Here is a 12,492-nt window from a genome sequence, read left to right as displayed (position 1 = left end):
AAACCTCAGGATGCAGGTTATTGTTACTCTTTCCTGCTGGCACACCTGTCACACCTGAGAGTCAGCTAGAAACTCACAGTGACGTGGACATCATGCAAAGACTGCCAGACTCTGTAATACTGCAAATGATCAGTGACTCAGGTTATCACTAAACTTTAAACGGCACCTCTGTGTCTCTGTGTGCTGAACATCTAGGATTGAGTCAGGCTGCATCAGCTGAAGCTGTTATTTGTATATATCAGTATTTTTTATTCAGGTGTGGGGAAAATACGTAAGACTGCAGTGAAGCGATGCACCAGATTAATCCCTGGCCAAAGGTATCGTACTTAAATCAGACTACTGATCCAGCCACATCATCCTTTTGTGAGGTCTGTTTAAAGTTGACTAAAAATGAACTGCAGGTTCCTGAGAGGTGGACTGTGAGCACAGAAACACATGATTCATACATACAGCTGCAGCAAACTTACATTAATTTTAAATAGATTTGTTACTCTGATGTCTGTCTCTGTGTTAGTCCTCTGACAGACTGGTGACCTGTCCAGGTGTGCTCTACCTATGACTACTGGGACAGGCTCTAGCCTCTGTAATAGAAATTTTCTGTTATTCTCATTTAAAGTATTTAAGTGCTTATGCACATGCTTAGTTGTGACACTGTTACTGTTCAGTGAAAGTTTCTAAAACTAGATGAACTTACTTCAGCGTCAGCAGTTTGAGAAAACAACTCCCTTTACAGGTGCTGATAAGGCCAAGGGCACAAAACAGCATAACCATTGATGCGTTAGGTTTCATAGCGAGACACGTGAAGTGTGGTAGGATCAGTTTGTAACTTCCTCCCTCTTCCTTGGAATGCATAAAGGAGGAGGAGCACCACTTCTGTGGCAGCGCTGACATGACTGAACTGTGATGTTTGATGTGTGTTGGTGCAGTAATAAAAAGCTTGATCACAGCTCTTTCTGTGTTGCAGACTTTATTAAAAAAATTCCACGACACCCCCCCCCCCCCCCCCCCCTCCCACTGTGAACCTGAATTGAATATTCAGAAGACATTTGTTTAAATAGTTCTACAAATCTGAGCTGTGGGTGTGTCCTTGGATTGTGTGGTAATAATATTAGAGCCTGCAATCTTTCTTACTGAATCTCTACTATGAGTCATGTTACCTGAGATTAATTCTATGTTTACCTGTCAGCCTGGACGAATGTGCTGTGTGAAGGAAATTAAATTAAATCAGATCTGAACTGCGTACATTTGAGGAACCTGTTCATATTTAATTGAAATATGAACCAGTGATTTTTTGATTGCTGATTCCAAGAGAGTCTTTGTGGAAATCCTGTTTGGCTTTTTGTTATTTTAATTCTCTTCTCTGTTTTCCAGAACAGTTCTCCACAGTCGCTGTCCACATGGGTCAGTGGGACCAAGAAGCACTCTGCTAATGTGGGACTCTGACCAGCAACATCCAGCAGGACCCAGACAGCGTTTTCTATCTCCCAGCTGCAGTTTTTGTTTGTCAGTGACTGGAGAGTCAGATTTTTGTTGAGCTTCACACTTGCAGAGCTAAGTCAGTTTGCAGAGATCCCTCCCACCCTGGCTTTTATGTGCTAGATTTCTTATCTGAAACAGTAATATTTCAGTGACTGCTGCTTATACCACAGGTTAATACACGCTACTGATCCCTGATGGGAGAATCATCAATTTTGGCAACAAAGAAGCCTGGTGGATGTTTGTTTACAGTCTGATGATGGGACATCATGCTCTGCATCTTCAAAGTTTGCCTCCTCATTATTATTCATACCCAGTAATGTGAAGTATGCTCATATCTGCTATAACTGAACCAACCTGGTGCTCTTCATTTATGGAGGCTGTTGAGTCTGAATGTTGGATGTTGTGTATCTCGTGTTCTCTGGGCTTTGTTGTCCTCAGTCTTTTTGCAGGATCAGAAAACAAAACCAGGAGGCGCGTAAATGTTTCTTCTCCATGATGTTTCTTCAAATGTTTCTTCTGGATGATGATAAGACTGTGACACGGGATGCCACCTTTGGTCTTGTGATGAAGCAAAGCTCAGGAAGAAGTGGGATTAAATGGTACCCACATGCTGAGAAGGATGTACAGGGGCACCTGCAGCCAAATGCAAGCCTCAGGTTAGTTGTAGTTGCAGATCGCTATAGACTGAGACAGCTGAGGCATCAAATGTTTGATTAAACGGATGAAAAAGAGAAGTTTCTTCCCTATAATTATCACTTCTTAAAATCTGTAGCAACTTCAAGTCTGTCAGCGTGCTGAGCATGCTCAGAATGTGACAATATATTTTTGTTCAATATTTAATTTCTTTCAGTTGAAATGGTTAAATGAAAAAAAAAAATATATATATTCTTATAATTTAGCAAACTAATTTATCAAAAAATATATACATATATCTGCATTAGTTTTAATAAATTAATTTGACACCTGTATTGAAAATACCATATTGTATTCATACAGAATCAGTTTGGTATCATTGTTTGTCTGTTCACTGATTGTTGAAGCTAAGAGCTGCTTTGATCTGTTTAGATCTAAAGTATCCAAAGTTGAGCTCTGATGTTTCTTCACCCCTGTGTGTGTGATATGTGATTCCTACATGCTGGCAGAGCAGAGCAGCAGTTTGTGCTCACAGATGGTGACGGTGTGGAGAGTCGGTGGTGTTTCCTCAGAAGAACCAGCAGAGTCACAAAGGACACCAGTCCATCTCACCACCGTGACTCGCTGACTGATGCTCGTCTGCACTGCACAGAGGAAATCAGCTGACCGAGGTTTGTCCAGTGACGTGTTATGAATGTATATTTGTTTTATGCTTACAGTTATGTTTTTCTTGACAGAGGCTCTGCAGAGGTTAGACAAAGCAGAGAAAACATGTGCTTTACATTTTACTGTGATTTATTGAGATATTTGTTGCCTGATGTTCAGCAGGAATGGAGAAATAGAATCAAAGGGAGATGTTTTTGCTGTTTTTCTAATGATGTAAGTAAATCTTCAATATTATTTATTTGCTTGGTTATATTAGGAGTGTTTCTGAGTGAGGGAGAGAGGAGTCATCATCCAGGTAAAGTGACGTGGATCAGTGGATACACTTGTCTCCCCTTTAAAGGAGACGATCAGAGTCATCCTTAAATGTTAGCGCTTTCAAATACACAAACATTTTTAAAGGACAGAAATGAACATCCAACTTTGACTGTAACACAAAATAAATCTTTGCATGTGTGTTTTCAAACTCTCAGATGGGCAGCATATCAGTCTTGGACTGTCTAACCTGCAGCACTGAATGACCACCACACATGAGCATGTTCCTGCAACATTCAGCATCTGATCCTTCATCTGTGTGCTTCTGCTTTTGGTAAGTACAGTTACCCAACTCCAGTAACGCTAAACACATGCCATCCATTTCTAACGGCCTGGTTACTTCCTGTCAGTTACTTTAGAAACCATGTGGTCACCTGACCTAACACTGTTTCTTCTTTTTCCCCTTAATGTTGAAGTGTCAAATGTCCAACAGCTGGAGAGGAAACTACACCAGTGTACTGAGATGTTTCAGCAACATGTGCCAGATGCTGTTCCTTCATGGTGACATCACCAGAGACAGCCCCGCCCACCTCAGGACCTCGCCATTGATCATGATGATTATAATGATGACAGCGAGCGGAACTAAGACTGTAAAAATCCACGACCAGAATGTTTCTTTCTAATTATTAATGAATACTGAGAGCCTCTTTCTGTGTTTTGTCTGTTTTGGGTTTTTACCTCATTTGTTACTAACAAAGTTCACAAACTCACACAGTTTACATTCTGTATGTTTCCATCTTTACCAGCCACACTCTAACTGCATTTAAGAAAATAATCCTTAGAAATCGTCGTTTTTCTCTTTTGTAATTGATGATAATTCAGTGAATATACTGCGCTGCTTCCTTTTATTGCGTCACACATTGCTTTAAGTTTTTCAGTTCCAGTTATTTTTTACTGCTGTTTGAATTCTCTGTATGTTTGACCCTGTAGACTGTTTGATGGACTGCTTGTCTTCCTGTTTGTTACCGCCGCCTGTTTTTTAATAAAGATTTGGATTTCTGACTTCAACACAGCCTCTGCGTGTCCTCCCTTTGTGTCGTCTTCCTCTGTGAATGTGTTGCATGTGTCACAGATTCCTTTTATTAACAGCTTTCCCACAGTGAGTTGCATCAGCATTCATTCACAGCACATTTCAGAAGGATTCAGATTAATACAGTGATCTTACAGTCAGAATGATCCTGACAGAGTGCCACTGTAAATGATCTTTCATCAGGTAAATTTTAAAGTTCAGTATTTCAAAGCAGGAGTTATGAAGACTCATACTGGCATTAGGACTAATAATATGTACTTACAAAGTCAACGTTTTTTAATTATGCTAGAATATTGGAAGACAATCAACTTTTAGTGTTTTCCGCATATTAATTATTCTGAAATAGAGACGGTGACCCTCACTGTACAGAAGCACTAAACAGCTGACAATCTAACAGACATCATTGGCCTGAGCCGTCATGCACAGTGAGTCTGATCCTTTGCTGTGAGAGTCTGGCAAGCATGTTTCTGGTCAGTTTGGAAGAAATAAGATCACCATGTTGATCTTTCTTTCCAATATTCCTTCTCTTTTACAACATAAACTGTGATCAAAGCTACTTATGTTCACAGCATGTAATAATACTGACAGTCCAGGGCATTGTGGTCTGTTGAGCTAGGGTTAGGGTTAGCAATTCAGACATATGTAATCAATATTAAACGTCTCTGACGTGGGCCACTGTCCGCAGTGTTGGGAAATCCATACCAGGCTGGAACGAGTCAAGGTAGGTGAGCATCCACGAGAAGACAGCAGATGCATCCTACTGACAGGACCAGGAGACTCCAGAAACCGAGCATCTTCTCTTCAGTGCCATCCTCTCCTGTTACCCTCTCTGCCCGCAGCTCTTTGAGTATGGGGTAGATAAGGGCGCAGAGAAACCCTTATTACTAATTTGTATTATAATTCAATTTTCATGAAATATTCAGTATTGGTCCTTTTATATTATAACCACGTATCCACCCAGGCTCATGGTGGGGCAGGGCTCTGTCCTGGGATGCTTGAGTACAAGGTAATGTACACCTGACCAGGTATCCAGTCTGTCAGAATTGTTTTCAATATTTGGTTCAAAAACATGAGTGACAACAAAAATCCAACTAGGATTCTTGCATATGATGAATGAAGTCTGTCTTTGACTGTATTCTCCAGCTGATCCATCAAACCCCCAGCAGGTGAACCTTATTCATGACATAACACGGCAACAATGTAAAAAATGAAACAGCAACAGTCTAAATGTAAAGTGCATTCTAAAGTCCTCTTCAATAAATCATATGCAAAGAGTCATTCAGGTCTGTAAAACGTGAACTACAGAACCCAGAGTCTTCATCATTAAATCTCTGGTTGCTTCATTTTTCTATCCTATATCAGATACTTTAAGGTTAGGTTAGGTAAACTTGCATTCTCATGGTGAGGCAAAGTGCTTTATGTGTGTGTGTGCGTGTCATGAACGGCTATAAAAGGCCTATAATTAAAGAACAAAGCGGGGTTTGAGTTCGAGTTGCGGCAGACTGTCACTACTTGTAAATGGAACGCAGTCTTCCTACGGCGGACAGCTAATAACAGGAATCGGACGCGGTCCACCCAAGTCCACAGCAACCACCATAGCAACCGCCTAGCATGAACTTAAAAACATATTCTGTCTTCATAACTATCAAACACGTGAAATGATTTGCAAAGTGTTTAAGTGTTACAGCTGCAGAGAGCTATGGCGGTATCTTTGGAAGCTGTTTACACAGCTAATAATATACGATGTAACCATGGAGACAGTCAGTCACGTGAGCTAGCGGTGCACGTTTACTACAGTGAATAAGGTGATTGTGTGCACAGCGTCCACACGCTGCAGAGGGTAAAGACATTACTTTAATATTGTTTTATATTGATATATATTTGCCTTCTGTTGACCATCACCTCAGGTTCACCATTACAGTTTCAGCAGACAGATGCACACTGTCTAAATATCAACACATTCAAAAACTCGTCTCAGAAATAAGCACAGCTGTTCATGTTTGTCATTAGAGTTTTATTTGTAAGAAAATTATGAACTTCATATTGTGCATTAAATAAAAGAACATTTCACAACTCTGAGTCAACAGAAACAGGTAACAGAAATGTCTCTAATGTAGACATGTACAGTGTAGTGGAAGCATTAAAAGATCATAAAGGAAACACTAACATTCATGTGAAACTAATTGTAATAAAAAATGAGCAGGTGCTTTATAGATGTAAAAGAAAGAATCTGAAAACAACACTTTTTTGGTCTAAGTGATCAAAGTAGAAAACAGAACTGATGTTCAAGAACAAACCGTAGCTGCACTAATATTACACATCTCCATTGTTGTGGTGAACAGACATGTTGCTTTTAAAACCACATGCAGTGTGTGACCATGACTGTTCACTGAGACCATGAACGCCACTTCGCTGAAGCCTTCGCCTTCTTCTTCTTCTTCTTCTTCTTCTAAATTGGAAGCAGAAGGAGCACGAGCTGCTCTGATCTACTGAAAGGAAAAAGCAGAACATCTGAGCTGAAACCATTAAGACAGGAACAAATTCAATGCAGTGTCTCAGGTGGCTTAGCCTGTTACAACTGTTGATACAAGCTAAATACAGTTAACACACAGTGTCAGGGAGCTCCAGTGTGGGAACTAGTGGCTTTAGGTTTGTAGTCATTTAACTTTCATCCATTCATTCATTTAATTCAGGAGGAAGAAATGCCTGGTTGGTGCAGGCTGGTTACATGCATTTGGTCCCATGCTGTCTTTAACTAAATGACTTGGTTCACTTTATGGCTGGGCTGTATGTGGGGTTATATCATGTTATTTGGGCAGGAGTTCCTGTCCTCTGTTAGACTTAGAAAGTTTCTCCATAAGTAGAGTTTCTAACTCTTCTAGCACATCTGTGGCTGACAGCTTTTTGTGGCTCTTTTTACCCCACACTGGTTGTGAGTGTGTAAATAGCCCCACTAGTTCTTTTGGGTTGCAGTTAACTTGGGAGGAAGAGGTAGGTCTGCCATGACTAGATGAATAACAATTATCTGGGATACATAAATTTCATAATGCATGCATATATCTCTATAAACCTGCCTGAGGGCTGCCATTTTTTACATTCAGTTATTTCTTTGTTGAATCTAAATAATGAATGTGTTACAGTTAGACTGACACTGGTCAGTGTAAATGGCTCATTGGGACACAGAAACCTTTAAATTAAACCCCATCACCTGATATCGAGTGTCAAACAATATCAAAGCTGTAAAAGCTGTTTACAGTCAGAATTTATAAAACTATGATTGTAAATAAATTCAAACAAGTGAGCTTTTCTCTTTGTGCTGAATATCAACACTGTGATTTCTTAGACTGTAAGCTTTACTTCAGCACAACCACTTGTAGAAGCCGTCACTCCAAATGTCTTTGATAACAAGAAAAAAAGACCTTTTCAGTCCACGGCCTGAAGTTCTTCTCTGACATCTTCTGCCACCGGCTTTGTCTGCTGGTTTGAAGACAATAAACCACAAAAAGATGATTTAGTCACTTTGTCTGCGTCATGCAGCTCGAATGTGTCGTGTAACGATGTTGAATAGCCGTCGTTATCCCTCTGCTGTGTCAGTAGGATTGTACTGTACAGCATCTCATTGATATGTGAGGAATGCTAATGTAACACGATAACAGACTTACATCATTAAAACATAAAGGGCAGGAGATATTTAGATATTTTTATATTTATATTACATTTTATAGCTGACGGATGTTACTAAATAGATAGAATTTACTAAATAGCTGGATGAACATGAAAAATATGTCTATAATAACAAATGACCATGAGAGCCAGTAGAATTAATTCAACTGGACACTCGAAAGACGTCCTTAAATGCTCTTTAAGTGGCAGAACAAACGAACAAACAGTTAATCGCTTACTTGAGATGAAATCTGCTCAGCTACTTTGAAAACAGCTTCTAACTGGTTCCTCCTTTAACAGGATGGCTGCTCAGGGGTAAGGCCATCATGTAGTCCAGCAACCTTTATGGTTCTGCTTTGATTCACCAGGAACTATTAGGGAAACCTTCCAGCGCCTCCTGTGAAAGACACAGGCATAAACACACAAACATTTATTAACATGTTCCACAGTCTTCCAGCTTGATTTTCTCATTCTGTGGACAACAACGAACATGGATGCAGGTTTATTGTGAACTTTTGTAAGGTTTATTTAGTGAACATATCCAGCTGCAGCTCCACTGTGATCCTGAACTGGATAAGCACTTAAGAAAATGTGTCAATAAATGCACATACATCAACTTACTATATTTATCCAAACAGACGGGACCAATAATGCTTCACTGAGTCAGAGACTTTAACGTCTCTTCTATGTAAGAATGTCTCGTGCTGATAGACCTGCAAACTTGACAACAAAGGTTTTTCAGACTGCATGTAGCTGTCCTCTATGTCAGCTCACACATTTACATTTATGTCACACTTATTTCTGCTTTCCCATTTTATAATTATTACTTACATTTTGATTAGATACCTCGAGTTTGTAAATGATCAGATTACATAATTGGAATACAATGTATCCAATTCAGGGTTGCAGGAGGATGAAGCCTATCCCAGCTGATACAGGACAGAGACAGGCTGCCAGTTTATTGCAGGGCTAATACAACATGTGTAACAGAAAATCCACTTAAATGTTTGATATTTCTTATAATAATCATAATTATGACCATTATTTAAAGGTTTCTTTATATGTACATTTTGATTTTTTATAACCTCTAAAATATAAACCTGAGCTGTTTCAGATTCTGACCTCTGACCTCACTGCAGCTCCCTCTTGGAAGTACGTCTGCTTCTTGTCTACCCCCAGTGATGACCGCCTGCCCTTGATATCACGTACTGTACCTGAGGAACAAAAAAGGACAAACACTTGCCTTCATTTAAGAAGTACATTCATACAGAGGTAATCTATGGAAACACACTAGTTCACCCTTTGGGAGAAATCAGTTCCTGTGAAACATTTCTGTAAATGAACATCATGTGGAGAATGAATGAAATGAGTTCTTCAGGTGACTCAGCAGTCCCACACTGACAAATGAAATCTAGTTAAACTATTAAGCATATTTGCTCTTCTGAAATCTGTGTTAAACAACAACAAACATAAATTAGTAACAAAAATACAGCTGAGTAGAGGCTTTACAAACCACCAGCAGCCATAATGCTAAATTTTAATCTTCAAATGTTTCTGAGCCGTCTTCAACCTGCTTTTAACACATTAAAGTCCCACAGTCAATGCAGCCTGACTCAATCCTAGATGTTCAGCACACAGAGACACAGAGGTGCCGTTTAAAGTTTAGTGATAACCTGAGTCACTGATCATTTGCAGTATTACAGAGTCTGGCAGTCTTTGCATGATGTCCACGTCACTGTGAGTTTCTAGCTGACTCTCAGGTGTGACAGGTGTGCCAGCAGGAAAGAGTAATAATAACCTGCATCCTGAGGTTTGTCATGCAGGATTAAAGCAGCCAGGCTTTGTTCACACAGCTAGGATTGTATTTTACACTGACCCTGGGTCAGTATAAGTATCATACAGTTTAAACGAAGCACTGAAACTTGCACATATTTATTACAGATGCACTGAAGCTAATCGAGATATTTGCTGTCAGTCTGTGGCTGCGATTAAACACTTTACTGGAAACTTTATTAACTAGTAACTTCATCAGTCATGACAGATGATAGGTTTGTAGCTTGAACCTATTCGCTGGAACGTTGAAGACAATATAATTACACAGCAAAGCAAGACACAAGGCACCAAAGTTCTCTGGTTTACTCATGCATGAGGGAGACCTGCCTAGAGCCAAGTGTCGTCCCACCACTTGACCTCCATCAGACTCTCAGCCAGGCTCCCCATAGCACTCCTTTTATTGTGGTTACATGAATATGCATAGGTTCATTAACATATGACGTCTACATACACACAAAGAGTACCTTGCCTGTGTGTGTGTGTGTGTACTGCTGATCAAAGGGTCAAACATCCTTGGTCAGGAAGAGGGTAGCCTCCCCCTCACCCTAGATGGTTCACCCTAGATAACACGGTGAGGAAGTCCTGCAGTTCATCTAAACAAAGAGCACTTAGACTAGAACAGACGCAACTACGTTAATCTTACCATAAAACAATAAGACACGGTACGACCTCTCATGCTCCCAGAGTGCTGTCTAATACACACAAAGTTTGCAGACTATCAAGGATCAAACCCTCTACCAATCTACAACTAATTACAAAACTCTAAGCATATATAAGTAAATATTTCTAAGCATAAATAACAATCAACAATACAAATCTAACAACAGAAGCTAATATTTCTGTGCTAACATCGTTTAAACAGTAACAGCTTTACTCCAATATAAGCTAACGTTTACACCGTAACTTTAAGCTAGCACCATAAAGACGGTAAAACGCGTAATAATATCTACAAATGCATCTTAAAGCTGTTATATTAGCACTCGGTGTATTACTAACATAACCACATTAACATTACTGACACTCGCAGACTTTTAATAGTCATTCTATAAATGCTGTCCGTTTAAATCAGTGGTGTCGAACTCCAAGCCTCGAGGGCCGGTGTCCTGCAGGTTTTAGATCTCACCCTGGGTCAACACACCTGACTCAAATGATTAGTTCATTACCAGGCCTCTGCAGAACTTCAAAACATGTTGAGGAGGTAATTTAGTGATTTAAATCAGCTGTGTTGGATCAAGGACACATCTAAAACCTGCAGGACACCGGCCCTCGAGGCTTGGAGTTCGACACCTGTGGTTTAAATGGTCTTACCTGTACACACTGCATATCCACCGGATTCCAGCCAGAGTGGATTCTGGAGTCTTCCACGCTCCTGTTAGTGATCCTCCATCTGGATGGATGATAACAACCTTCTGAACAATCTAGCAGGAGATGGCCCATATCTATGGGACTGATTTGTGCTAATAACGCCCATTGTATGGACTGATAACAGCCGAGCGGGTGAATAAAGTCACCCAGTCGCTAGCTGTGCCATTACCCAGCATACATCACTCCCTCCATAAATGCAATAAACGATACAAAAGCATCGTTCTACCTGTTTTTCAGGTAGTTGTTTACATTATATAATTTATTGTGTTCAGCAGGGGCGGAGCGTGGGGGTGGCTTACTGGGCTTAAGCCCGGGTTGTTTTGTCAGAAGCCCGGGGTCTTTTGGAGTGTAATTTTTTCATAGTTAGATGCCTGGCTGACAAGTGTATAAAACAAAAAGTACACACAATATTCGAAGCACATAGTGCACACTGTGGGAATTTAGGACTGTGCGTGAATCCCCCCTGATATTGGTATAGAATATTCTTTATTGTCATTGTCACAAGTACAATGAAATTGAAAGATGTCTCCGGTCAGTGCAACATCACGAAAGATAAATACTTAAAAACTATAATAGATATGATATAAAAGATAGAAATACATATAAAATACAGTGTTCTCATACAGTAAATACACCCAAGCAATCCAGGCCTAAGGCCCCATACAGACACTCAACATACGACCTAGTTGATATATCACTCAAACAATCAATCACTCAGTCAATTTGTTAGCGCATCCAACAAAACATGTCTGAAAGCATTCCAACATCAAGGGCACAAATGACAACAGGGGCAATGAAAGTCATCTACTTTTAGTAGCATTGAGACATGATATTGCAATTGGGTAGAAATTGTGTTTGAGTCTGTTAGTCCTTGTGTATGTTGTTCTATACCGTTTACCTGAAGGCAGCAGTTCGAACATGGAGTGTCCAGGGTGTGAGGTGTCCTTTATGATGTTATGGGCTCTTTTGAGGCAGCGGGAACTGTGTAGGTCTTTCAGTTTGAGGAGAGGGCAGCCGATTGTCCTTTGGGCAGCGTTGATTACTCCCTGGAGTGCTTTCCTCTGAGCCACTGTGCAGCTAGCGTACCATATGCCTATGCAGTACGTTAGTATGCTTTCGATGGAGGCTCTGTAGAAAGACACCAGCAGTCTCTGTGTGATGTTGTTCTTCCTAAGCACTCTCAGAAAGTACAGTCTCTGTTGTGTCTTTTTCAGTAGCTCAGAGGTATTCACACTCCAGGATAGGTTTCCCTCTATGCTGACTCCCAAGAAGCGGAAGTCTGCCACCCTCTCCACATAGTCGTCGCTGATGATTAGTGGTTGGATTTCTGTCTTGTGTCTTCTGTAGTCAATTATGAGTTCTTTGGTCTTTTTCGTGTTTAGGAGAAGGTTGTTATCCTTGCACCATGAAGACAGCCGCTCCACCTCATCTCTGTAGGCAGACTCATCTCCCCCAGATATGAGCCCCACCACAGTAGTGTCATCTGCGAACTTTACAATGGCGTTGCTCTG

The 12,492-nt window shown here is 40.4% G+C and overlaps 1 long non-coding RNA gene across 1 annotated transcript; it reads left to right on the top strand.

Moving 5' to 3' along the window:
* The first annotated feature begins 3,056 nt into the window (after positions 1–3,056).
* LOC146676686 (uncharacterized) lies at positions 3,057–3,918 on the top strand. The gene is made up of 3 exons (XR_014910686.1): positions 3,057–3,143; positions 3,249–3,364; positions 3,507–3,918. It is a non-coding gene; the product is annotated as an uncharacterized LOC146676686 (long non-coding RNA).
* The last annotated feature ends 8,574 nt before the right edge of the window (positions 3,919–12,492 follow it).

Source organism: Rhamphochromis longiceps, linkage group LG3, assembly GCF_057381845.1.
Source record: "Rhamphochromis longiceps isolate RC_006_pf linkage group LG3, R_longiceps_female_GT1.1, whole genome shotgun sequence".
Taxonomy (NCBI): domain Eukaryota; kingdom Metazoa; phylum Chordata; class Actinopteri; order Cichliformes; family Cichlidae; genus Rhamphochromis; species Rhamphochromis longiceps.
This window is presented reverse-complemented; position numbering and strand designations above follow the sequence as displayed.